We start from the raw sequence: 26698 nt of genomic DNA on the forward strand, positions 1-26698 counted from the left end.
CGTCCCGCTTCTGAGGTATTTACATGTTTAGAGAAAAGAACTGCTGCCTCCACTGGTGTATGAGAGCTGAAATTACCATTCACTACACTTCTTGCCATGTAGGAAAAATAGTCACAGTGTGTAGGCCAAGTTTACCTCCCCATCCTCTACATAAACTAGTTAATTATTAAAGAATTCTTTTTCTTCAGGAATCCTTTTCAAAGTCTCGCATTGCACATATCTGATAGGAGTCATCTCAGTCCCCTCAGGCACACTCATCTATAATTTATCATTCAGAATTTCAGTTGAATTAAATTTGAGCTGACAATCAAAAAGATTTATCAAATTCTTACATGAGAGTGGAACGAGATGGCCTATGTTAAACCATTCAGATGCACTATGCTTATTGTACAGGCTACTGAAGGAGTGTAAAGTTGTACACTTAAATATAAAAAATTCTCAAATACAAGATTTTCTTCAATATGAATGATTATTCATAACTTCAAAAATGCTGCAATTCAGTTCATATTTGGAATACATGAGAAGTAAAAATTATTCTTCGATCATACAGAAGAAGAGATACAAATACAAATTCTAATACAATCTAGAGCAATGTTTCTCCAAGTGGTCCACGGAGCCGCTCTGAGAAACCTGCTAACTGGCTGCTCTGGTTTCTTTACCAGCCCCGGAGCTATGGAGCCTCTTTGCTCCCATTGGCTCCAGTTCACCGTTTGCAGCCAAGAGGAGCTGTGGGAAGTGGCAGCCCGGCCCACGCCACTTCCTGTAGTTCCCCTTGGCTGCAAATGGTGAACCGGAGCCTATGGAAGCCGCGAGGTTCCATGGCTGCAGAGCTTCTAAATAAACAAACCAGAGCAGCCAATTAGAAGGTTTCTCAGAGTGGCTCTGTGGTCAGAATGGGCTTAGTCAATTCTGCTTGGTAGGTCAGATTTGTACCATCTCTACCTGGTCAATGATGGAATAGAAGGGTTTGGGGGTGGGGATCCTTATGGAAATTTATTTCTCTCTCCTGTGGATCTTCCCTTGAAAAGAGCCCATTTGATTCATTGTGTTTGCCAGCTTGCTATGCTTATAACACATGAGATGCAGGTTCTAGTCTCAGACAATTCATCTTCCAACAACAGGGCTGTGTCTAGACTACATGCCTCTGTCGTCAGAGGAATGTAGATTAGACACATAGGCAAAGTCAAATGAAGCCGCGATTTTTAAATGATCGTGGCTTCATTTACATTTACATGGCTGCCGCGCTGAGCCGACAAACAGCTGATCCCAACTCTGCCCAGCTCTAACTAGGGATATCTGTAAAGGGTTAACTGGTTAACCAGTTCCATGTAAGCACTCACCTTACTGGCATGCTTACTGGGGTAACCAGTTAACTGGCTGCTAGTGTAGTGCAGCAGGCTAGGCCCGACCTAGCTGGAGCAACCTGCAGTGCAGTGGCCTGGCTGGCTTGTAGCAGCCCTCCACTCCAGCCCAGATGTACTGAAGCATCCCACCATCCACATCACCACCCTGCCCAGCCCGACCAGAGAAGCCCCTCCCCCGTGCCTGTGGCACGGGGTGTTGGGGTTGGCTTGGCCTGGCCAATAAGCCCACAACACAGTGGGCCTAGCCAGGCTGAAGCAGCCTCACACCTGTGGCACAGTACATAGTGCTTGGCCCAGTTTAGCCTACGCAGCCTGCTGTGTGACGTGGCAGGCCAGTTGATCAGTTAAATATACAGTTTAACCCCTTAAAAATGTTAACCGGACTTTACATCCCTAGCTCTGACCCATTAAAACCATCAGAGAGGTATTCGTAACAGGAAAAACTTATACAAACAATAACAATGAATAGTCTTGCAGCACCTTAAAGACTAACCCAACATGTACATGGTATCATGAGCTCTCATGGGCACAACCCACTTCTTCAGATGAAAGCTCATGACACCATCTACATCCTGTCTTAGTCTTTAAGGTTCTGCAAGACTATTCGTTGTTGTTTTTTTAAGTTTTTCCAGTTACAGACTATCTCGGCTACCCCTCTGATGGTTTTAATGGGTCAGGATTAGGGACTATTTGTTGTTGTTAAAGTTTTTCCATTAAAAACAGTTAGAGGCTTTCTAATTGCTAATATGGGAGAGAAAGTCACAGTTAAGCAATGACAATGTCCCCAGAACACTGGTTTCACAAGGTACTTTTGGTTTACAGTAAATCCAAATGGAAGTGATTTAACAGAGACTGAGGTAAAGATTCAAACAAAAGCAAGTCTAAGGATTTGGAAACATAAGGTTACAGGTAAAAGAAAAATACAGGACACAAAATCAGTACCCTACACTAATTAAGAAGTTGCTTTTCCACCAAATAAGGCATTTCTCATCCAAAGCTTAGGGTATGTCTACACTACAAAGTTAGTTCGAACTAACAGTCGTTAGTTCGAATTAACTTTCATAGGTGCTACACTAGCGCTCCGTTAGTTCGAACTTAATTCGAACTAACGGAGCGCTTAGTTTGAACTAGGTAATCCTCATTCCACGAGGATTAAGCCTAGTTCGAACTTACTAGTTCGAATTAAGGGCTGTGTAGATCCTTAATTCGAACTAGTGGGAGGCTAGCCCTCCCCAGGTTTCCCTGGTGGCCACTCTGGTCAACACCAGGGAAACTCGTCTGCCCCCCTCCCGGCCCCGGATCCCTTCAAGGGGCACGGGCTGGCTATGGTGCCCGTGCCAGGTGCAAGCCTGCCAGCACCCAGCCAGCAGACCCTGCACCTGGTACGGATCGAGCCACCCACCCGATGCCCCCCAGGCCTCCCCCTCTTCCCGGGACCAGGCTGGCGGCTCCCGGGAGCTTACAATGGCCGTACTGGGTCAGACCAAAGGTTCATCTAGCCCAGTAGCCTGTCTGCCGACAGCGGACAACCCTAGGGACCCTGGAGGGGATGGACCGAAGACAGTGACCAAGCCATTTGTCTCGTGCCATCCCTCTCCAGCCTTCCACAAACCTTGGGCAGGGACACCACTCCTACCCCCTGGCTTATAGCACTCCATGGACCCAACCTCCATGACTTGATCTCACGTCCCTTTAAACTCTGTTCTAGTTCTAGCCTTCACAGCCTCCTGCAGCAAGGAGTTCCACAGGTTGACTCTTTGCTTTGTGAAGAACAACTTTCTCTTACTAGTTTGAAGCCTGCTACCCATTCCTTTCCTTTGGTGTCCTCTACTCCTTCTTTATGGGAACTAATGAAGAACTTTTCTTATGCACCCTCTCCACCCAACTCCTGCTTTTAGAGACCTCTATTCTGTCCCCCCTCCGTCTCCTCTTTTCTAAGCTGAAAAGTCCCAGTCTTTTTAGCCTCTCTTCATATGGGACCTGTTTCCAACCCCTGATCATTGTAGTTGCCCTCCCCTCTCCCACCCTCTCTCTTCCCCTCTCCCACCTCCTTTTCCCAGTCTCCCCCAGTTTTGTTCAATAAAGACAGATTCCATTTTTGAACACAATTGTCCTTTATTTTGTACATCAGGAAAAGGGGCTAGGGAAGGGTAAGTGGAAGGAGGTGAGGGAGGAATGGGGTACGAGCCCCTGATAGGGAGGACTGGGCTGGCTCTGCGGGCTTCTGGGTGTGGAAGCTCTCCTGCAGCCCCCCAATTGCCTCCTCTCCCCAGATGCCAGCCTGCGGCAAGTGCAGCCGGGCTGATGGCCGAGTGGTGTGATGTGCCCAGTGTGGGTACTCCGGGCACTCCAAGCCAGGACTGGTTTGCAAGCAGGGCACCCCTGAGAACTGTCTGTCCCGGGTGGGGGTTGGGACCCTTTAAGCGCAGCCCTCGGCTAGCCTGAGACAGCATCTCCACACTCTAAGTCCTCCTCTGATGCCCTGCCAGCACTGCTTCCGGCCATCCTTAAGCCCGGTTCAGGGTCCACTTAATGTGGACATGCTAGTTCGAATTAGCAAAACGCTAATTCGAACTAGTTTTTAGTTCTAGATGCATTAGTTCGAATTAGCTTAGTTCGAATTAACTAATTCGAACTAAGTTAGTTCAAATTAGCGCTGTAGTGTAGACGTACCCTTAGATCTTAGGCTACATATATACTGCAGGCTTTTTCGGCAAGAACAGCCATTCTTGCACAAAACCTTGTGGAGCGTCTACACTGCACGTGCATTCTTGCGCAAGTAAATTTACAGTAAAGCGTCAGAACAGAGGGCTTCTTGCGCAAGAGTTATTCCTCTCCCCACGAGGACTAAGCCCTTTTGCACAAGAGCTCTTGCACAAGAAGGCAGTGTGGACAGGCAACAGGGGTTCCTATGGCTAAAATAGGCATCAGAGCTTTCTTGCGCAAGAGAGCATCCATACTGCCATGGATGCTCTTGCGCAAAAGCACATGACAGTGTGGACCCACTCTTGTGCAAGAACTCTTGCGTAAAACAGTTCTTGTGCAAGAAGCCTGCAGTGTAGACATTACAGTACTAATGCAGTCCAAAAGCTGGGATCCACTTTTCATGAAATTCCCACATCTTACTGGCACAGACTCTCACCCTGTAATGGCTAACCATTTGGGGAATTTTTCTGCTCTTTTACAGTCATTATTGTGAGTTCTCCCAGGCCCTGCTCCTCCTCTTCCTTAGACTCTGCTGGGGTTGGTTTGTTTATCTTTGTAACACAGTCTCCAGCCTGCTTCTAGTTCAGACAATAAACCTAGACCGTCTTCACATCTGTCTATTATTTTCAGTGTTGATTGAGATAGCTCGGAGGCTCTTCTCATCTCAGGTGACAAGTTTTACTTCAATCGTTTTGAAACCCAATATCCCGCATTACCTAGCACTAAAATCATTTACTGTACAAACATAATAACCAGAATAACAAGCTAGTTCTTAATGTTTGCCAGACACACAACCCCTTTGGTGAAATTTTAAGAAGGTGGTTGACACTGGGTAATATAGCTATCTGCGTCACAGATGCCACTAAGCCACTTAGCCAGAATGATCCATAGACTTCAAAGCATTTTACAAAGGTAAGCAAGTACTAGTCATATTTTTTTCAGACTGGGTGAGAACAGCAGCAAAGTCTGACCCCCTAATCCTACACCCAAAGCCTCTCAATTACACACTTTTAAAACTGAAAGAACTTCTTTAAAGAGAGAGAGATGTAGAGAGACAGAGACTGAGACTGAGAAGAGAGTGCTACCATTTGAAATTTCCCTCTCCCTGGGATGTGCAATATATAGTCTGTGGGCCAGATCCGGCCTGTGGCCTGCCCCGTGGGACCCTGAGGCAGGCTCCTGCCTGCCATAGGCCTCAGTCGCTCAAAGCGGCTGGCCGCTTCATGTGCCTCTCTGTGCCATGCACCAGGGAGTGGGGGAGATGTGGTGCACTGCTCCTGCCCTAGCCTCAGCTTAGTCATTGCATCTTCCATTGTCTACTGGGTAAAATAAGCACCTCCTGGACAGAGCCTACATCTGGCTCCCCAACTCCCTGCTCCCGGTCACCACCCTCTCCTGCCCCAAGTCACCACACAAACTGTCTGTACTTCCCCCGCCAGGTTACAACTTCCTCCCAGACTCTGAACCCCTTCTACATTCCTCCGCCAGGTGATAATCCTCTTCTGCACATATATCCCCTCCCGAACTTTGCACCCTAATCCCCTGCCCCAGGTCACCACCGAAACCCTTTGAACTCTACCTCCCCCCCATCTCAGGTTACAATTCCCTCTGCAAGACCCTGCCCCCCCCATCTACTGCCCCAGGTCAGAACCACCCAACCTTCACCCTAACTCCCTCTCAGATGCCACTCTCTCTTGAACCCCAGTGCCCTACCTCAAGCTCCCTTCTGTCCCAGACCCTGCATCCCTCCATAGAAAAGTGCAGTCTTTGATCATTTACTAAAATCTTGGAGTACACCTCCCCCCCACAACATAAATTATTGCCCATCCCACCTTATCCCCTTCTCTGAAGTCTTAAGTAGAAATCACTGACATCAAAGTCCGGGCTGAGAGGATTTAGTTGGGGTTGATCCTAATTCAAGCAGGAGTTGCACTAGATGACCTCCTGATCTTCTACAGTTAGATAGACATCTGTCAGGGATGGTGTAGACGGAGCTTGGTCCTGCCTTGAGGGCGGGGGGCTGGACTCGATGACCTCTCGAGGTCCCTTCCAGTCCTATGATTCTATGACCTCCTGATCTTCTACAGTTGTGTAACATGGAAAGGTAAATGACTTTTGGGGGCATAGGTGAGAATAGAAAAGGTTATGAACAGATGGCTGTCAGCACTAAGCAACATGTGTGGTAGGACATTGCTCAAACACTAGGTCAGTGATGGTAGATACCAGATAAGGTAGACTTTGCATTGTCTTTCAAAGATTCATGAATCCACAGTCTACTCCTCATACCTAAAGAAACTGCTTAATGATCTCACATAGCAGTGATGTTTCATTGTAAGTATTATATATAAAGTCCTATGGGAAGCTACAAAGGCAAAAAGCAAAAGTTAGAAAATATTAGTCTTTTAACAATTTTAATTGGAAATTGGCATCAGAGATACAAGATTTAGTCTACATTAACGGATTCCATTGTCTTTGGTTAGTGTCCAGTGTAAGCTTACTTATAGTGATACTGGAATATTTATCTTTAATCTTCAAGATTTAGTCTGATCCCAGGATTTTGTATTTAATGAAATCATAATCAACGAGCTGTGCAAATAATGTTCAATTGAGTGCAATTGGTCTGTATGGTAATACAATTGCATGAAGGAAAAGCGATTGAGAACTTTTGAGCTAAACTTAAGAAAACAACTCAAAAAACATTCAACTCAATATGAGGTGACCAAATAAAATCAGTCCTAGAGTAATTATAAAATCCAGAACTATCCAAGTTTGCCTAACCTGTTACTAAAAACCTTTCAGTGATAGGAATGCACAAACATGCTTTTTTAAGCTGGCCTTTGACTGGAAAGTGGGGGCATTTCATTACAAAAGGAACAGTGCTTCAAAACTCAGGGGCTATGTCTAGACTGGCATGATTTTCCGGAAATGCTTTTAACAGAAAAGTTTTCCGTTAAAAGCATTTTCGGAACAGAGCGTCTAGATTGGCACGGATGCTTTACTGCAAAAGCACTTTTTGCGGAAAAGCGTCCGTGCAATCTAGACGCGCTTTTTCCGCAAAAAAGCCCCGATCGCCATTTTCACAATCGGGGCTTTTTTGCGGAAAACAAATCTGGGCTGTCTACACTGGCCCTTTTGCGCAAAAGTTTTGCGCAAAAGGTCTTTTGCCCAAACGGGAGCAGCATAGTATTTCCACAAGAACGCTGACAATCTTACATGAGATCGTCAGTGCTTTTGCGGAAATTCAAGCAGCCAGTGTAGACAGCTGGCAAGTTTTTCCAGAAAAGTGGCTGATTTTCTGGAAAAACTGGCCAGTCTAGACACAGCCAGCCTGGCATGTAGCTTCACAGAGGAGGAGAGATGTTTGGAGGACCTGCAAAGAGTAGAGGAGAGAAGTGGATAGGGTTGCCAGGTGTCCGGTTCTGAACTGGACAGTCCAGTATTTGAGTTTTCTGTTCGGGAAACAAGTTGAGAAAATATAAATGAGAAAATATAAATGTCTGGTATTTTTGAAATAAGATGTAATGTAGATTGTGATGTAATGTCAAGTGTGTCCGGTATTTTTGTTGAAACCATCTGGCAACCCTAGTAGTGGAGTAGGAGGAAAAGAAAGCCATGCAGGCAGCTGCAGTTGAGGAGACTCACAGTTGATGGCAAGATGCAGGAAGCTGATTCGAAAGATGAAAGAAGCCAAGGAAGGGATCTGAATAGGGAATGGTGAGAGGATAAGATTTTAGTAGTTCACATTGCCTACTTCAGATTGATTGTAGGAATGAGGCAAGATGCAAGAAAATCAGGGAGCATAAACACTGTGCTGAATTCTACATCTGGAATAGAAATATTAAAATACCCAAAACAATAACATTAGAAAATGTTTTCACAACCACATCAGGCACTCAAGAAAGGGAAAATCGCTTATTGATCCTGTCAATTTCATATCTCAGACACAAGACTATGCCAGTGAAACTCCTATTTCATAGATGCTGTAAATGAATACATTGCTTTGCCCCTAAGCATATATACTTTGTAGGATGCAGGAAAGTTCTGCAGTTTAAAAAAACAACCACCACAATGCCTAATCTGATTCTTTACATTGAAATTTTAACACCCAACGAAGTAGTGATAGGATCACATCTAAATAACTGGACTACAGGTCAACTAAATACTAAATGTGAAAGATCTTTTATTAATAATCAGTTGATCAATACAAAAAATAATCAGTACTATGCCAAATTGTGTGGTGTTTTAGATACTGTGATGAAATATCCATGAGGAATTACAGACAGATGAACAAACACAATATATTTTTTTATTCATAACACACTTGAACAGTTCTCTCACATCACTATATTAAGTCATAGCACTCCACCTACTCCCCAGATGCAGACTACTTTCTACAGCACTGATCTGTAGTGAAAATTGTAATTTGTGGGAAGGTTTGGTGTTGGAATGTCCTATCCTGAAGTGCAACCTGCAGCAAAAACAATTGTTTTTAATTTCCCGTATAATGATACAACTTTTTTTGGGGGGGGAGTAGAAAATTATTTTTTAAACAATATAGCATTCCGAGCTTCTATGCTGTGCCTCAGAGAGGTGCAGCACAGAACTTGTAGCCTAGGGGGACTTGGAATCATAGTGGCCTTCAAGCAACTTTTCTTTCTTCTGACCCTTGAGTATTCCAGGAACTGGACAAGCCCCTCAATGTAACTTACAACCCTAGGAAAATGTCCAAATTATGACAGTCTTTATAAGCTGCCCTATGGCTTGTAGTGTTACCTGCAATATCTACTGCAGCCCCAAGTAGTCAGGAGACAGCCTTATGACTGTTTTCCAGAGCTGCAGATAGTGGCTTTTACCTCCAGGCAGATAGTGGCTTTTACCACTCCTTTATGCTGACCTGGTCTTCTTACCAAGTGTAAAGAGCTGATGTGGCGACTAAGATCTCACTCACCAGCTGCATGTACAAATAACTCTGTACTCTGTACATAGAACTCTGGGACTGTCAGAGCTACTTAGGAAGCAAAATTAAACCTCCTGAAATTTTTGCTACATCAGAAACATGAAAGGCATTTTTTTAAAATTTATATTTAACAAAGAAAAATGGCTAAGAATTTATGTAACCAAGTGATAAACTCAAACTCACACTGGATACTTTTCATAGCTAAACTCTGCAATCAGTGTCAAACAAAATAAACTGAACTTAAAGACACAGAGAACGTCTTCATAAACATTTTTTTTTTTTCAAAAAAACCTGATCCAAATAAAGGACAACTTGCAGAGAATTCTCCCTAGAGAAATTAAGACTTTCCCTTCCAACAGAGCTGGCATTGGGAAGTCATCATGACGCATTTTATATCTATCTGAATTTCATAGGAAAATATTCTACTCAAATGAAAAAGTATTGTCTGAGTGTCTTAAATTTAAAATTGTAAAAGACTGATCAGAGGGATGTTAGTTAAGTTGCTGGAGATACACATAATGAGTAAGCCAGTCCCATCAAATGGTGACAACACAATGACCCATTACCCAGGAAATCTAAGGTTCAGAGTTGGGTTCTAGGTTCAGACCATCTACCTTTAATCTACCAATTAGTAATTGCTCTGCCATTGTATAAGGTTGATTGGTCAGAAGAGGCCTTCTGAAACTGCTTAGGTTATTCTCAAAGAATGGCTGCCACAAGCCACTTTAGTCCAGTACAATGAGCCTAAGAGAGCAATGTTGGCATCATACCCGAAGGAACAACTTCATGACCACATGGCAAGGTGAGATGTCCTTTGAAACAGCTGCTAAGCAGATGATTCAAAGAAGGAAACAGCAGACCAAGAGAACGCAGGAAGGTTGAGACCCACAATAAATTATTGCTGGTACCACTGTGCAGCATGCAGAAATAGTTTTCTCTCCAATGATTTTAAGCTGTGTTGCATCAACATGAGTGTCAGAAGAAGTACCTCAGGAGAACCGGGACAGTAGAAAGCACTGCCAACATGTCACGGCAACACATGCCACACTTTGCTGTCACTGTTGAATAGGATTAACACCAGGAATTTAAAATAACTTCTATACTTAGGGATGGGGGGAAGGGAGAGTTTGATTTGGCCTTAAGAAGCTTTGTGTGCTGCTACCACTAAAACAGTAACTAGTGCTATGAAAGCTCTTTTTAATTATTTCAGACACTTGCTGACATTTTACTACAAGTTTTTTTAAGGAATTAATACTAAATCTTTTGTGCTCTTACAATAGTTGCTTAACATTCATCTTCTTTGAATATTAATTTCAACTTACTCCTAGCTTTTATGCAGCATTTAATAGCTAACATATAAGCAGACATGAAAGTTAAAGCATTATGTTCACTCTCTGTACTCCATTAAAAGAAGGTCACTTTAAAAGAAGATAAGGCAAATTCAGCTTATTGATTTCTGCCAGGTGATATTACACAAGTAAGGAAGACCACTACAACTACAAAGTGGTGGTAAAAGCATGAATAGAACATTAAAAGAAAACGAGCTAATCTCTTTACTTGTAACATTCAAGTTTTTGTGGCATAACTATAGTGATATAACTATAGTTATGCCACAAAAACTTGAATGTTACACAATGTATTTCTCTCTAGATGCAATACATCACATGCATAATAAATCAGTCTTTCATTGAGGGTACGGCTGACATCTCACTTCCATATTTCTGGTCTGGGTTCTGATCTCATGTATTGGTATGTTTATGTGCACATAAAACCTGATACAAGTAATCCTAGCAGCAAAGGGGACAATGCAGAGCTGGGCCATGAACCTCTGGCTGCTGAGCCACAGCGGCTGCTGGAGTTGAAGCCAGCTGTTTGCAGCAGTTCTGGGGACCGAGGCTGGGATACCTACGGTGGCCTGGCATGATTTTATTTGCATATTCATTTGCCATCAAAATGTTGGCAAATGAATATGTTACCTGTCCACCAAAATGAATGGATTTGCTGGTCTCCAGTATTAAAAATTTTGGAAACCGCTAATGTAGAGGAACAGTAACAGTGGCACACATGTAATGATCATGGGTACAAGAACAATTTACTGTCTCTGTACTTATTTTTTGTACCTGCTAATTACTGACCATTGCTTAAAATTATTTTTATTTGTTGACCTCCCCTTTGGATATTACCCTTCAAAATATCAGTGAATGATGAAAAGCCAACACCAAAAGAAAGTCAGCCCATGACAGCCGCCACAAAGTAAAGAGACAAATCTCAGTGTGTTCTCAAGGTCATAGCGATGAGTTTGATCTCACAGTGGTTAGTGAGATTGATGGGCTCAGTCCCAGGATGATTAGTGCAACTGATTTCTGCTGGGTTACCACAAGCAAGTAGCTTCTAGATACACCCAGATCTTAAAATACACAGGGCTTTAGGCATCAAGATAGACAACTGGAAAGTTATCCCTCTTCTTGCTATCCAGGCTGCGATTTTTTCAACCCAGTTTCATAGTCTTGGGGTATTCAACGAGCTGGGACAGCACTAAATCTTTTTGGTATTACTCCAGGAGGCAAAGTGGTCTGTGACGGTCCGACCCCGGTCCGCACTTGGGTGGGGAGCTGCGGCTACAACCCCCCTGGAAAACCCGGGAGGCTCGCCCCTGCGGAGTCCCTGCTGGAATGCCGCATTCCCCGCGCCCGGCGCAGGGCAGGGGCAGGCGACGTTTCCCGGCCGCACCGGCAAGCCCGAGCACGCCGGGGGCGGACGCCAGAGACGCGAGCCCCGGCAGGATATTTAAAGCCAGGACCGGGGCCAGAGCAAGGGGGAAGACGCCAGGAGGGCGATCCCTCTCCCTCCCCCCCCGGCTGAGGAGTAAGACCCGGACGCTGGAGGAGGATGCAGGAAGACTGACTTAGGCCACTGCTGGGGAGGTAAGGGCCGAGAGGCCATGGTCTCACCAGACCGGCACAGGGGAGGCCAGGAAGCAGCCCGGGGCAGGGCCGTTCTGGCGCCCGTGGGCTGACGTGTTACAGAGTGAGACCCCGTCAGCCAGATGAGGGCTAAAGACCCAAACCCTTAGGGACCCGGGCTGGGACCCGGTGGAGAGGGAGGGCCCGGGTCCCCCTAACCACCCATTCCCCCTCCCTCACTTCCTTGGTTCCGCTGAGTGATACGCACCGGAACCTCAATGTACGTGGGCTCGCAGGGCTGTAACCCCGACGTGGGAGGGTTACGTGCTCGCGCCCGAACTAGATGCCGTCACATGGTCCATTTGCAAAACTGTATCTGAGGGTGAAGGCAACATACTGCGACTCAGACCTCACAGGCAGCTTGACATATCTATGAGATGTCCCCTTCATGGTGTATTTTGTTTTCTATTTTGAGTCACATTTGTGATTAAAAAACAAATAATACAACAAATCTAGAAAAGGTACAGCAAATGAAATACAGACAATGCTGAGAACCCTTAGGATAGCTTATGAACAGAAGGATTCTGACAAAAGGGATCTGCAGTGACCATACTAATAGCAGCTCAATAATATCTAAAAAGAGGGGCTCTCAACTGTTTTCTTTTTAGGGCACCCACCACGTGCTATAAACACTCCACGGCCCACCTGTGCCACAGTAACTGTTTTTCTGTATTTAAAAGCCAGGGCTGGCAACAAATAGGGCAATTGCATGCCACAGAGTCCCTTGTAAAGTTACATTCCTTAAGTATCAGAACCATTTAGTGGGTCTTTGGCTTCCTGCCCCGGGCCCCAAAGAGTCAAATATTGTTAAAATACATAAAGTGTTGGCAGTGGCTCCTTTTCCCAATAAATCCTATTTTTTATGAAAGAAAGTCTTTCGTAAGTGTCCTTCTCAAAGGAAATAAAATGTGTGTTTGAAGCCCATTGGGTAGTCTGGTTTGAAGCCCATTAGTAATCATTTTTGCATTCCATTTAATTTGTCATTTATCTAGGAATATCCACATTGGAAAAAACAAAGCACCAGATGATTCCTTAATTCCTTCTCAAATCAATCTGGTAGCAGTAATGTAGCATTCAGATTAAATCCTACTTTGAAGCTCTTGGAACATGTAAACCATTCAACATACTGATAAAATTAGAATCCACTAGCACCTTGTCTTCAGGACATCCTTCAATGTGTTTTTAACTTAAACCTTGAAGTTATTTGTTCAGGACTCAAGAGCTAGGCATTCTGTTCCTTAATTCAGGTTCATGTACATGATGAAATAAGAGAAAAGGTCAGCTGTGTCAGAATGTCCTTGCACCTGATGAACACAACTGCTCAAACTCCCTGGGATCAGAAAACAATAGAACAAAGGACAAATGCCTGGACACTCTACTTAAAAGTCACCATCTAAGGTGTGTGCAAAAAGAACAGGTCATCCACAGTGAGCACTCTTCATCATGGGAATGATTTTCTAACCTTATCCTGTTATTTGTGGCAGTAACTGGAACTGCTCAAGAAATTTCAGTGTGAAAGTGGTCAATTCTGATTTCAGAGAGTCTGTAAAATAAGGCAAACTCTCCCCTCCTCCCCCCCACACTTTCCATTTTTCTGTGCTGGTTTCACTTTTTAACTTTTTACCCCCAGTAGAAGTGATTTTTGGTTAGACCCCCCCCCCCCAAAAAGTACCAAAGGCTAAAATTGAAGGAGAAACCTCATTTGCTGCAACATATCCTTATATATTGAATATCAGTCAGATGATCAGTGTTTAAGCTATCTTCAATAGGGATATCATATCACAAGAAGAAGGGTGCCAAATTAGGAAACATTTTCCATCCGGGTAAATGCTGAGGTGCTGAGATATGCCACAGTGTTTTGACTCTCCTGACAAAGCAGAATGCATTGCAACTGATTTCATTTCTTTAGAGCAAATTTGTGATGGGTGGCTACTCCAAGAATTTGGTAAGTGGTTGAGGTCTGCGCTTTTCCATTATATTAATGGAAAAGGTGAGGAGTCTGGGATGGAGGTTGTCTGCAGAAGGCAGCTTGGGGGTAAGGGATGGGGTGTGGGATCTGGACAGGAGTTTGGGTGAAGGAAGAGATTGTGATCTGGGACAAAAGACTGGGGTGAAGAGGGGGTACAGGTTCTGGGAGGGGAGTGTGACCTGGGGTAGGGGTTTGGGGTTGTAATTTGGGACAGGAGATTAGATTCTGGCCTGAGGGAGGGGTGTAGGAAGAGGGAGTGCAGGGCCTGGGAGGGAGCTGTGACCTGGGGCAGGGACGCAGGGATTTGGGTTGTGCCAGGAACAGCAGATTGGGGTGGAAAGCCTGAGAGGGGGTCGTGACCTGCAGAGGGGTGTATGCAATGTCTGGGAAGATGTATGGGCGCTGGAGCAGGGGTGCAGAAGGTTTGGGTTACATGATATTTGGGAGAGGGAGGGGCTGAGGTGCCAGAGATGGGTTCTGGCTGGGAGACCCTATCTGGCTCCCAGCCAGCAGCCCAGCAGGTTCCTTAGCCAGGGTCCCTGTCTTCCAGCTTCTCTATGTGCTCAGGCAGCTGCAGGGTCCATGTTTACTTCTCTGAACTGAATTCTGTAAGCTGAGGATGAGTGGGGAGAGGCACTTTACATGCTGCCTGTCTGCAAACAGATTGGCCAAAAACTAGTCAATGGAAGCTACTGGGGGCTGGAGCAGTGTGAGAAGCCTGGCTCCCCTCCTTCCAGGCTCAGACATGTGGCCCTTAGCCAGCTTTACTGAGTGCCAAGCAAGGGGCGCAGCAGGCAGGGAGCTGGTGGAGGTTCTCACAGGCCAGATTTGGCCTGCAGATCATATTTTGCCCAGTCCTGCATTAGAGGTTATCACTGTAGCAGTAGCACTTCAGGGTGCAAAACCATTAAAAAACAACAGCTCCAAAAGTTATCATCACACCTTTCCATTTCAGAACTTGTGCATTGGATAGGGAGTAAATGGAGCAACCACAGGCAAATTCCTGACCCTCCTTCTGCCACCCCGAATGCTAACTTGTGGAAACAATTCTCAATTAGGAGAACAAAAGAGTATGTTTTTTAAAAAAAATTAACTTGATTAAATTGCAGAACTAACTGAATTGCCTAGCAGTGAGCCCATCCTACGGGTTATGTTATTTTTCCAATCCATAACTTTGTGGACATACAACTGTCTCAGTTTCACCAGTGCTACATAGAACACAGACCAGTGGTGTTTAGTAGCTGGAGACAGAGTCTCATGTGAGGGGGCCAAAGCTAAGAAGCCCAATGCAGACAGGAAAGACACTTATGCAATATGTTAAGAGAAAAGAAGGCTCTTTCCCACCTTTCCTGGTTGCTTGAGGAGAAGACGCCCTCTAGCACTCTAGGGAGGGAATGTGGATATCCCTGGTTTTTTTCCCTTTATTCCAGCATTTGAGTTTCACTCAGATACTATTTGGGAGAAGAACTGAGGCAGCTCTCACAATGCTATCCCAGTTTAATTAACCCTCTTGTGATCCTCTTCTCGAGCTGGCTGTGCATAGGCGTTACACTTCATTGCACTGAGATTAGTAAGGACTGTACCTTTTGAGGCTGGGGAGGGAGGAATCAGACTGCAATGCAAAAGGCACAATCACGGGGGTGGCACTGCCTTTCGGTCTCAGGACCATATGACTTTTAACAGCAGCACCTACAGCCAGTGACGTAGGCTCACAACTGCTGGGGGGGGGGGGGCGGGGGAGGCATTGCTCTTCCTAGAAAGTTTCATATGAAGCAGTGGTGAATTTTTTACCAAAGGCTGATATTTCTTCTCTACTAATAGAATTTAAACATTCTATTACTGGAGAACCAACATCAGCTACATCTAAATAGCTGCGCCTACAACAGAAACACCCAATGCAGCTAATGTAGCCAGCTTGTGGATGGGCCAGTGAGCTAGAGCTGCTAACGAGGGTGGAAAATCTCTACCATTTTGCCTGCCCTCTATTACATTGGCAGCTTAGCAACTTCAGTGTAACAAACTATTTCAGATTGATTCAATGGTGTCAGTGAAAACAGACAAGCATGTGAAAACACATTAGGCCGGATTTGATACCACAGGTAAAACTGCACCTCTTTGTATGTCTGGCACCTGCCCAAGGGAAAGTTCTACCTCCCCCATGCCTTGTGGGTTCTGCCATTGGGAAGCTGCTTGAGACTGTGGAAACCATACAAGCAGTCCATCCCGGGAAGGTGCAGTAAAATAGAACATTGTCTCGCTTTCCTTTCTAGTTCTGCACTTACAGACAAATCTTCTGGAGGATCAGTTCTGTAGGTGAGAGAGAGAAGCCTTCAAGCTACACAGAGCTCTTCCTCAGGTCTGGGGAAGGTACTCTGAGCATTGCAGCTAAATACAAGATCGAACAAATAGAATATGTGGTAATTGCTTATGCAAAATGAAGCAACCATTTATGGTGAAGTGACTGATTAACACCCCTGCAGTCACAGGATATATTAAGGGGAGGGGGTCATGGGTTACACCATATTGTAATAAATTCCAGTTTCCTTGTTAAGGCCATGATTTTCAGCGTGCACTAAATGCCCTAATAACAACTAAGTGGGTGAAACCAGACAATCACTGTGTTCTCAAATGAACTCACAAAGGAAAATGATTAAAGACAAAAACACTGCATCAGCTGTGGATGAACGCTCTTCACAAAGCAATCACTTAATATCTAGCCCATCAGTCCTCATCCTCAAAGGAAACCGCACAACACTTTCAGAAGATGAGCCTGGGGGCTTAAATTCATAACTTTGCTAGAGGTTAAAAATCATGGTCTTAATAAAGACAAAAAACAGGACTATGTAGCACTTTAAAGACTAACAAGATGGTTTATTAGGTGATGAGCTCTCGTGGGCCAGACCCACTTTGACGTGAGTCTGGCCCACGAAAGCTCATCACCTAATAAACCATCTTGTTAGTCTTTAAAGTGCTACATAGTCCTGTTATTTGTTTCAGCTACACCAGACTAACATGGCTACATTTCTATCATTAATAAAGACACTGGATGTTTGTATGTATTATTATTATTTATATATACAGTATTAATAGTGGCAATTGATAACCATTTATAATGACAAGGAACAGTCATTTAGCCAGAGAAATAAAAAGAGAATGATGCTATCAAATTGGGAGTGAGGGCACTTGCTTTGGGAAAGGGGGGATCCAAGTTCAAGTCTCTGTTCTAATTAATTTTTATACAGAATGGGACAGATTCCAGAGACCAGACAGCGACACCACCACTGGAATATTCCATAGCCGGGTGACTAGCATGCTCTCCTGAAGTGTGCAAATTTAAATTCAAATCCCTGCTCCACATCACATGAGGGAGGAGGGAACTAAATTCCAGTGTCCTAACCTCTGGGCTAAAAACTATAAGAGATTATTCCCATACTTCACTGGGATTGGGTATGTACACATGTGCAAAATGGGAGTAAAATTCTACTTCTATCTAATAATCATTTTGCACAAATCTACAGGCATGTCTACAGCTAGGAAATTATTTCTAAATTACTAAATTCGACTTAACTCCTGATTTTACAAAATCGAAATAGTGTGTCTGCACTATGGGGAAGTCTCAAAATTAGTCCGAGGCAGGCTCCATTATTGTGGACATGTCACCACAACTTAGAGTCCTAGGAAGCCCGGGGAAGTAATGAGTTTGAATAACTCTGGGGAATAGTTATTTTGAAAAGCAGCACCAGAGTGTCTACACTAACACTAGTTCAATATAACTATTTCAAAATTAGCGATATTCCCAAAGAAAAACAGGAGTACAGATTTTGAAATAAGCAGCCCGTTTTTTCAAAGTAACAGGTTTTGTAGTGAGGATGCTCCTCTAATAAAATTTGACCTAAGGGGGGTTATTTCAAAATAATAATGCCCTAGTGTAGACCAGGGCTACATGTCCACATAAGAGGCCAGGAAGCTGAACATTTGATGTGTCAGCACTGTCTGCATATATTTAATGTATATGAATTTATAAAAGTAGACAGGTATAAAACAAGAGAAAGTCATTAGATGCGATCAGCATTCTTTCTGTGAGGAAACAGAGCAGTGATGTGTATTACAGTGCTAAGCTCACTGCCAAAACTCAACAAGTCATGCAACAAATATAGACTTTAGCAACATTTTTGAAATACTGTCTCATATTCATGCTACCAACCATACACATCCTATTAAAGCTGCTTGAAATTACCTTATTTTTTAAACACAGAAGCAGTATCTAACTTCGATAATATGCTCTAAAATGAACAGTGATTCTGTCTGTCTAAAAATAGCTTTCCTACTGAACACACAGCCCATGCCCATGACAGACCAGGAGCAGGTAAGATAATCACTGAGAGGGAAAAACCATCCTGAATAATTACATGAATAAATTAACACTAGCCTCAGAGAACTTCTGACACGGTCTCATATAACAAGCAAGGAGGTTCTCACTAGTTTTCTGCCTTACCCAAATTTAGTTTAAAGTAATACTGAGTTCATAAAAATAACCTTTTAGTAGGTAAATGTCAAGCTAGCAGGTGAGTTGTCTTTATTTTCAAAGCCCCATGGAGAAAGTGCACCACACAATATTTGTTTAGTTTCCTCCAACAAAATGAGTAAAGCTAAAGTAAGTAGCTCTAACCAGCTGAGCTACCTAGCCTCCAAAATGTCAAGCCAGCAGATGAGTTATCTTTATTTTAAAAGCTCTATGGAGAAAGTGTACCACACAATATTCGTTTAGTTTCCTACAACAAAGTGAGCAAAGCTAAAGTAAGTCAGCAAATGTGTCAAATGTGCCAAAAACAGAAATTGCATGAGCAATCAAATCTTACCATTTTGAAAAAAAAAGTTGAGATGTGTATGTTTGAGCAACCTTTGAAAGATTGTTTGCTGTTCTGCCTTTCTGGATGCTAATATCTCACCCAGACAAGAGTGCATAACTAGATTCACCCCTGGACCCAGAACTATGGAGGACAAATGCCCTCTATTTTGAGCAAACTACAATCCACCTTTCCCCTCCACTAAACAACAGAGAACTAGCAATTTTGTAACCAGTAGGAGCAGAAGCAGCAGAAGCAAGGATCTCTAGGGGTACGTCTAGACTACACCTCTCTGTCGACAGAGAGATGTAGATTAGGCACATCGAAATTGCTAATGTATCAGGGATTTAAATACCCCACGCTTCATTAGCATAAACTTTTTTTCGAAATGGAGCTTTTTTGAAAAAAAAGGCAGTCTAGATGCGGATCTGTCGAAAATAAACACTTTTTCAACAGATCCTGTAAAAGGAATACTGGATCTGTCAAAAAAGGGTTTATTTTTGACAGATCTGCATCTAGACTGACTTTTTTTTTTTGGGTTGTTTTTTTTCGAAAAAGCTCCATTTAGAAAAAAAGCAGCGGCTATGTTTAAGTTAATGAAGCGCAGGAAAGTTAAATCCCTGCTTCATTAGCCATTTTGATGTGCCTAATCTGCTTCCCTCTGTCGACAGAGATGTAGTCTAGATACAGCCTGAGCATTGAGAGGACTGTCCAATTTTGATGGGACTTCCTCTGTCCTGTGCTGATCGGATGTTTGCTCCAACCCTTCCCACCCTGAAAGCCTCCATCTCAGTTTTACTCCAAACTAGCCTCTTCTACTTTCTGCTCCACTACCCCTTACCTCTTTCCTTCCCTATTCTTCCCATTTACCCCCTCTCCCCCAACCCATGTGCCTCCCCATGTTCCACACACCACCAAAACTCATGGAACAGCATTTGCTACCACCACTCTGCTTGTTCCCTGACCCTGGCATCTGTCTTGACTGTTTAGACCAGTGGTCTCCAACCTTTTTATACCTAAGATCACTTTTTAAATGACAGACCAAGCCAAGAGCTACTGCCCCACCCCTTCCTTGAAGCCCCGCCCTCTCTATTCTCCTTCTCTCCATCACTTGCTATCCCCAATCCTTATACTGCTACTTTAAAAAAAAATTCCCACCATTCCTCGCAGCTACTCACCTGTGCTGTTGGTCGGTGAGTAGCTGCTCCTCAAATGAGGAAATCTAATGTAAATGTACTGCACAGGTGCGCAGTTCAGAGAGGGCTCAAGAGCTACTATTAGAGCCTCTGAGATCTACCGGTAGATCGCGATCTACTGGTTGGTGACCATGGGTTTAGACTGTAAGCTCTTCATGGTAGGCAGTTTAGCACTCTCCTTTGTACATTTCCCAACATAACTGGGCCCCACTGCTGGCTGGTCCTTAAGCACTAGTATAAAAAATACAATCATAACAGTGTGATCTCATAATTTGAAATGTGTGGTGCACAAGTCTAATTTCTCAGTGGTAGAATTTTTGCAGATTTGGAGCATCACAACTCAATTCCAATAATATCCTGAGCACTAATACTTATGTAAAAATCATTTATACGGGGGAAGGGAGGAGCAACAGCTAATGTATGTGGGTCATAAATATATTCATGCTGAATGACTCAGAGAAACACATTTATCACATCAACAAAGGAACACTCAATGTTAAACAGCATTTTACAAATGCTAATCCCACCAACTTTACACACAAATCATATTTTTAAATTTATCACTGTAATGCCTTTTTTGGGAGGAACAAGGAGAGAAAACAAGCTTGTTCCTGAGCTAGAGATGGGAGCCAAAAATACATTTCTCACTTCCTAACTCCACATTAGGGACTAGATTGCTATCGCAGATCTCCAGTTAATTTGGCATTGTGAAGTATTTACAATGAGTGAGTATATACAGGTTTCAGTTCATTCTGTAATTAAATTCCACTTTACAGGACTGAACATCAACTTAGCCTGCCACAGCTGAATATTTGTGACCCTACTTTAAATTATGCCAAAGGATATAAATTAAATACACCTTCTTGTTCAAATTCCTATTGGTTATGCAAAATGCATCAGCAGCTAGCTATCTTCCAAACATCAACACATACAAGAGCTTGAACAGGTTGTGAGATAGTGGTTTCACTTATTAATCATAGCTGAATTATGGGAGGATACTTAATGTACACTTTCAGCAAAATTTCTCCTTAAGGGAGATATATATATATAGAGAGAGAGAGAGAGTGAAATCTGATTTATAAATATAAATCAATCAGATTTCACTGTATTTATTGGCACTCTGGGGATTTTTTTCCTCACATTTTCTCTATTTTTAAAATATATATATTTTGGGGGGAAATTTCTAGTTTTCTATCTGCTTTGTTAGCTTAAAACATTTTAAAGGTGTGCTGCCCCATGAAGCAGTAGGCTCTGGGACAGAATACACATTTGCATGACTGGGTTCACAACTAACCATGTCCTGTAGAGTGGGCTCTAACTCTCATAGAATCACAGAATCCTGGAAATGGAAGGGACTAGGGATGGAAGCAACTAGTTGATTACCCGATGAACCGGGGATGGGCAAAAGGGCCTCCACAGGCTGGATCCGGCTTGCCAAATGGCTTGATCTGTCCCTTGGAGGCCCTGCTGCTCCCCTCCCCCAGGCCAATCAGGGCTTCGGGGTGGGGGAAAGCATGTGAAGTTTCCCCCGCTCTGCCAGGAGCATGCAGCATTTACATGTACCAGAAACAAATTTCTGCATCTGTGCAAGTTTTTTCATATGGTTGATGGATTTCCATTCCAAATGGCTAAATGTAGTGCCTTGCATGTAGCATAGTGGTAGAAATGTAGCAGTTTATAGTCTACCACTATGCTACATGCAAGGCACTACATTTAGCCGTTTGGAATGGAAATCCATCAACCATATGAAAAAACTTGCACAGATACAGAAATTTGTTTCAGCTGCACCAGACTAACACGGTTACATCTCTACCACTATTTTAGATGTACCACACGCTCCTGGCACGACGGGAGGAGACTTTGCGCATTCCCCCGCCCCCAGAACCTGATTGGACTGGGGGAGGGGAGCAGCAGGGCCTCCGCAGACTGGATCAACCTGCTTGGCAGGCTGGATGTGCCTGTGGAGTCCCTTTTGCACACCCCTGGGCTGTGTCTACATTGGCACCCTTTTCCGGAAAAGGGATGCTAATGAGACAAGTCGGAATTGCAAATGCAACGGGGGATTTAAATATCCCCTGCGGCATTTGCATGAACATGGCTGCCGCTTTTTTCCGGCTCGGGGCTTTGCCGACGAAAAGCGCCAGTCTAGACGGGATTTTTCGGGAAATAAAGCCTTTTCCAGAAGATCCCTTATTCCTGATTTTAAGAGGAATAAGGCATCTTCCGGAAAAGGCTTTATTTCAGGCATGAGGGTTTCTCAGAATTTTTTTTATGTACAATTGGGAGGGCTCTGCTCCGGTCCTTGATAAGAACAGGGGGTACACACAATATATCATCTCCTTTGTAATGTGATACAGTTTCCCTAGTCTAAATCAAGAATATTGCCAGCCATTAGCCTCCCAAGAATATGTGCAACTGCAACTAGAGACTGAATGCTGATAGATTGGCCTGAGACTTAACACATAAAAGCAACCCAATGGGATTCATCCTCGACAACATAATAAAGACTGGGCTATTTAGGAAGTAGAGATAAGTGTACAGGCAGTCCCCGGGTTACGTACAAGATAGGGACTGTAGGTTTGTTCTTAAGTTGAATTTGTATGTAAGTCGGAACTGGTACATATTGTAGGTGAAACTCTAGCCAAACATTTCTCCAGAGCTCAGTTTTATTCTCCCACACCTCACTTCCCTCGGTCCTTTATTCTCAAGCTGAGGTGTCTGCTAAGAAAAGCCGCTCCGCGTCTCCCTGGTCTGCTGGGGGGCGGCGCTAGCTTCGCGTCTCCCTGGTCTGTGGGGGGGAAGCAGCTAGTGCAGGGTTGCCTCACCCCGTTTGTAAGTAGGGATCCGATGTAAGTCGGATCCATGTAACCCGGGGACTGCCTGTAATTAATGAATCGTAATTATGTGTGGTTTCCTGCTATGTTCCATATATCAGTAGGAAGTTGTAATTATATTTTTTGTATTCCTGGAATAGCCAACCTGTGTATATGCAAACATTGAGCTAAGAGAAGAATAGCTTCAGGTCCAATCCCCTGCCTTCACCACAGGACGAAGCACAAGGCTAAAGATTATTATGTTAAACTTAAAAAACAACAAAAGGTCTGCTAGCACTTCATAGACTAACAAACATGTAGATGGTATTGGGCCCCAAAAAGCAGCATGGGGGTGGGGGCTCCTACTTTGTGAATCTTTCTCGAGCTTGGGAGTGAGTTAGGTACCAAACTACTGGGCAGTGTGAGGACTGAGTGTGCATGTCCAACCACCAAAATTTACACCAGAAGAGGAATTTAATAGAGGAAACTCAGAAATCTAGGGACTTTAGGTACTTACAAAACTAGGTGCCAGATGAGCAGGTGTTCTGTGAATGCAAGCAGGGCCGAAATGTTGGAGTTAATAATTTCCAGTGGTAAAATGTCTATGTGCCCAGATGAATCCCACTCTCAGGTTCTGTGCAGCATCCGAACAAGGAAAAGCATAGTAAAAGGGCTTGGGAGATTTCAATCCCGAGGAGCAGAAATGCTCAAATTGGAGTTCCCTCTGTTTAGAAGTGCTGCTTTGAGGTCCATTTGGGAACATGCTTTCCCCACTTGCTACACTAGAGACCAGACATCTAACACCTTATGGGCAAGATGCAAAGTGCAACTTCTTTTTAGGTGGGATAGAAGGAGGAGTCTAAGGAGACCATTATGAGATGGTTTATTATGATTGGAGGTGCAGCAGGGTAACCAGTTAGCCTATCAAAGAAAAATATGAAGGCAGTGTGAGGTCTATTTAGGTAGAAAGATTTCCTACCTACGGCTTATGATAATGCAAACAAAGTGAAACACATTTTAAAGTTTGTCTAGTTCTCTACTTGTGTGAGAGAATGTCTACACTGCAGGGTTTTTCTGGAAAAACAGCTGTTTTTCCAGAAAACCTACACTTATGTCCACCCTGCAATTGCGTTCTTTTGACAGAAAGTCAAAAGAATGGAGGGTTTTTTATGACAGAGGTGAACCTCTTTCTATGAGGAAGAAGCCTTTTTCTGAAAGAGCTCTTTCGGAAAAAGGTGTGTGTGGACGCAGAAGAGGCTTTTTTTTTTTTTTAAAGAAGAGGCCTGCAGGAAATAACACAGGTGCCCTGGTGGCCACTCTGTCCAAAATAATCGGAACTCTACAGTTCCTGTTTCCTGCCAGCTCTTAAAGCTGCAGGCACCTTGGACAAGCCTTGCGGCAGGAAGCCAGCCATAGGAACAGCACCTGACCGCACAGCTCTCCCTTCCATAGGCATTGCACCCATGGTGGAGCCACAAGCCCTCTGACACCTCCCTGATCCTCCCAACACCAGGGCTCCCAGGACCCAGCCAGGGCCAGCAAACATGGTGTCACCAGGAGGGATTTGGCTTCCTTGACCAAGGGTTGCTGTTCTAAGAAGAACTGCTAATCAGGAATGGGGTTCATCTTTTGAGGAAGGAGAAGACTGTATTTGTATGCACACTGGCTAACCTAATGAGGAAGGCTTTAACTTAGGTTCAATGGGGGCAGGTGACCAAAGCTCACAGGCACGTGAAAAACATGGAGACCAGGGAGATGCATCAGAAGTGGGAGGGAGCATGGGCTATAATAGCAGACATAAAGGAGGGACAAGGCAGAATTGGGAGGCAAAAACAAATGAGAATCTTAGATGTCTATATAAATGCAAGAAGCAAGGGGAATAAGCAGGAAAAACTTGAAGTGCTAATAAATAATCACAACTGTGACATAGTTGGTATCATAGAGACCTGGTGGGATAATACACACAATTGGAATACTGCTTACACAGGAAAGATAGGCTGGGAAAAATGGGGGAGGTGTTGCCTTATATATTAAAAATGTATATACTTGGACTCAGGTGGAGATGAATGTAGGGGACAGACTTGTTGAAAGTCTCTGAGTTAGGTTAAAAGAAATAAAAAATAAGGGTGATGTCATGTTAGGCATTTACTGATGACCACCTACCCATGCAGAAGAGGTGGATGAGGCTCTTTTTAAACAAGTAACAAAATCATCCAAAGTACAGGATTTGGTGATGATGGAGGACTTCAACTATCCAGTCATATGTTGGGAAACTAACACAGCAAGGCACAGATTATCCAACAAGTTCTTAGACTGCATCGGAGACCATTTTTTTATTTCAGAAGGTTGAGAAACCTTCTATGGAGAAAGCTGTTCTAGATTTGATTTTAACGAAAAGGAAGGAAATTTGAAAATTTGAAAACGGCAGGCAGCTTGGGTGAAAGTGATCATGAAAACATATCCTCATGATATTAAGGAATGGTAGACGAGAGAACAGCAAAATAGAGACAATGGATTTCAGGAAGGCAGATTTTAGTAAACTCAGAGAGCTGGTAGGTAAGGTCCCATGGGAAACAAGATTAAGAGGAGAAACAAACAAGGAAAGTTGGCAGTTTTTCAAAGGAACATTATTAAGGGCCCAAAAGCAAACTATTCCATTGCATAGGAAAGATAGAAAATATGGCAAAAGACTGCCTTGGCTTAACCAAGAGATCTTGCATGATCTAAAAATGAAAAAGGAGTCATATAAGAAGTAGAAACTAGGTCAAAGTACTAAGGATGAATATAAGCAAACAACACACGTATGCAGGGGCAAGATTAGAAAGGCAAGGGTACAAAATGAGCTCAATCTAGCTAGAGACATAAAGGGTAACAAGAAGATATTCTACAAGTATATTAGAAGCAAGAGGAAGACCAAGGACAGGGTAGGCCCATTGCTCAGTTAGGAGGGAGAAATGATAACGGAAAAGGCAGCGGTGCTTAATGACTTCTTTGTTTTGGTCTTCACCAAGAAGTTTGATGTTGACGGGATGCCTAACATAGTGAATGTTAGTGGAAATGGGTAGGTTTAGAAGTTAAAATAAAGAAAGAACAAGTTAAAAATCACTTAGAAAAGTTAGATGTCTGCAAGTCACCACGGCCTGTTGAAATGCATCCTAGAATACTCAAGAAGCTGATAGAGGAGGTATCTGAGCCTTTGGTCATCATCTTTGAAAAATCACAGATGTTAGGAGAGATTCCAGAAGTCTGGAAAAGGGTAAATATAGTGCCCATCTATAAAAAGAGAAATAAGAACACCCCAGGAAACTACAGAGCAGTCAGTTTAACCTCTGTGCTAGGAAAGATAATGTAGCAAGTAATTAAGGAATTCATCTGCAAACACCTGGAAGATAATAAGGTGACAGTAACAGCCAACATGGATTTGTAAAGAAAAAATCATGTCAAACCAGTATACTAGCTTACTTTGCTAGGATAACAAGTCTTGTGGATAAGGGAAAAGCGGTGGACGTGGTATACCTAGACTTTAGTAAGACATTTGATACGGTCTCGCATTACCTTCTTATGAATAAACCAGGCAAATACAACTTAGACAGGGCTACTATAACGTGGATGCATAATTGGCTGGATAACGTTCTCAGAGAGTAGTTATTAACATTTCACAGTCATGCTGGAAGGGCATAAAAAGTGGTTCCACAGTGGATCTGTTTTGGGACTGGTTCTGTTCAATATCTTTATCAACGAATTAGATATTGGCATAGAGCAGGCATGTCCAAAGTCCGGCCCGCGGGCCAATTGTGGCCCGTGTTCCGGTTTAATACGGCCCCCCAGGTAATTTGGCAATATCTATCTTCTATGGCCCCCAACGAATCCATATGTATTGAGA

General features: G+C 43.6%; 1 protein-coding gene and 1 long non-coding RNA gene across 18 annotated transcripts in view; one reads left to right on the plus strand and one right to left on the minus strand.

Annotated features, from left to right (window-relative positions):
- LOC102448489 (plasma membrane calcium-transporting ATPase 2) overlaps nucleotides 1–26698 on the minus strand; it is an 858088-nt gene that overhangs the window by 326796 nt on the left and 504594 nt on the right. The window lies entirely within an intron of this gene.
- The window catches only part of LOC142830958 (uncharacterized), a 33738-nt gene continuing 18444 nt past the window's right edge, over nucleotides 11405–26698 (plus strand). The window contains exon 1 of the long non-coding RNA XR_012906527.1: nucleotides 11405–11951. This is a non-coding gene — a long non-coding RNA (uncharacterized LOC142830958). The remainder of the gene's footprint in view (nucleotides 11952–26698) is intronic.

Source organism: Pelodiscus sinensis, chromosome 11 (genome assembly GCF_049634645.1).
Source record: "Pelodiscus sinensis isolate JC-2024 chromosome 11, ASM4963464v1, whole genome shotgun sequence".
NCBI classification, from domain to species: Eukaryota; Metazoa; Chordata; order Testudines; family Trionychidae; genus Pelodiscus; species Pelodiscus sinensis.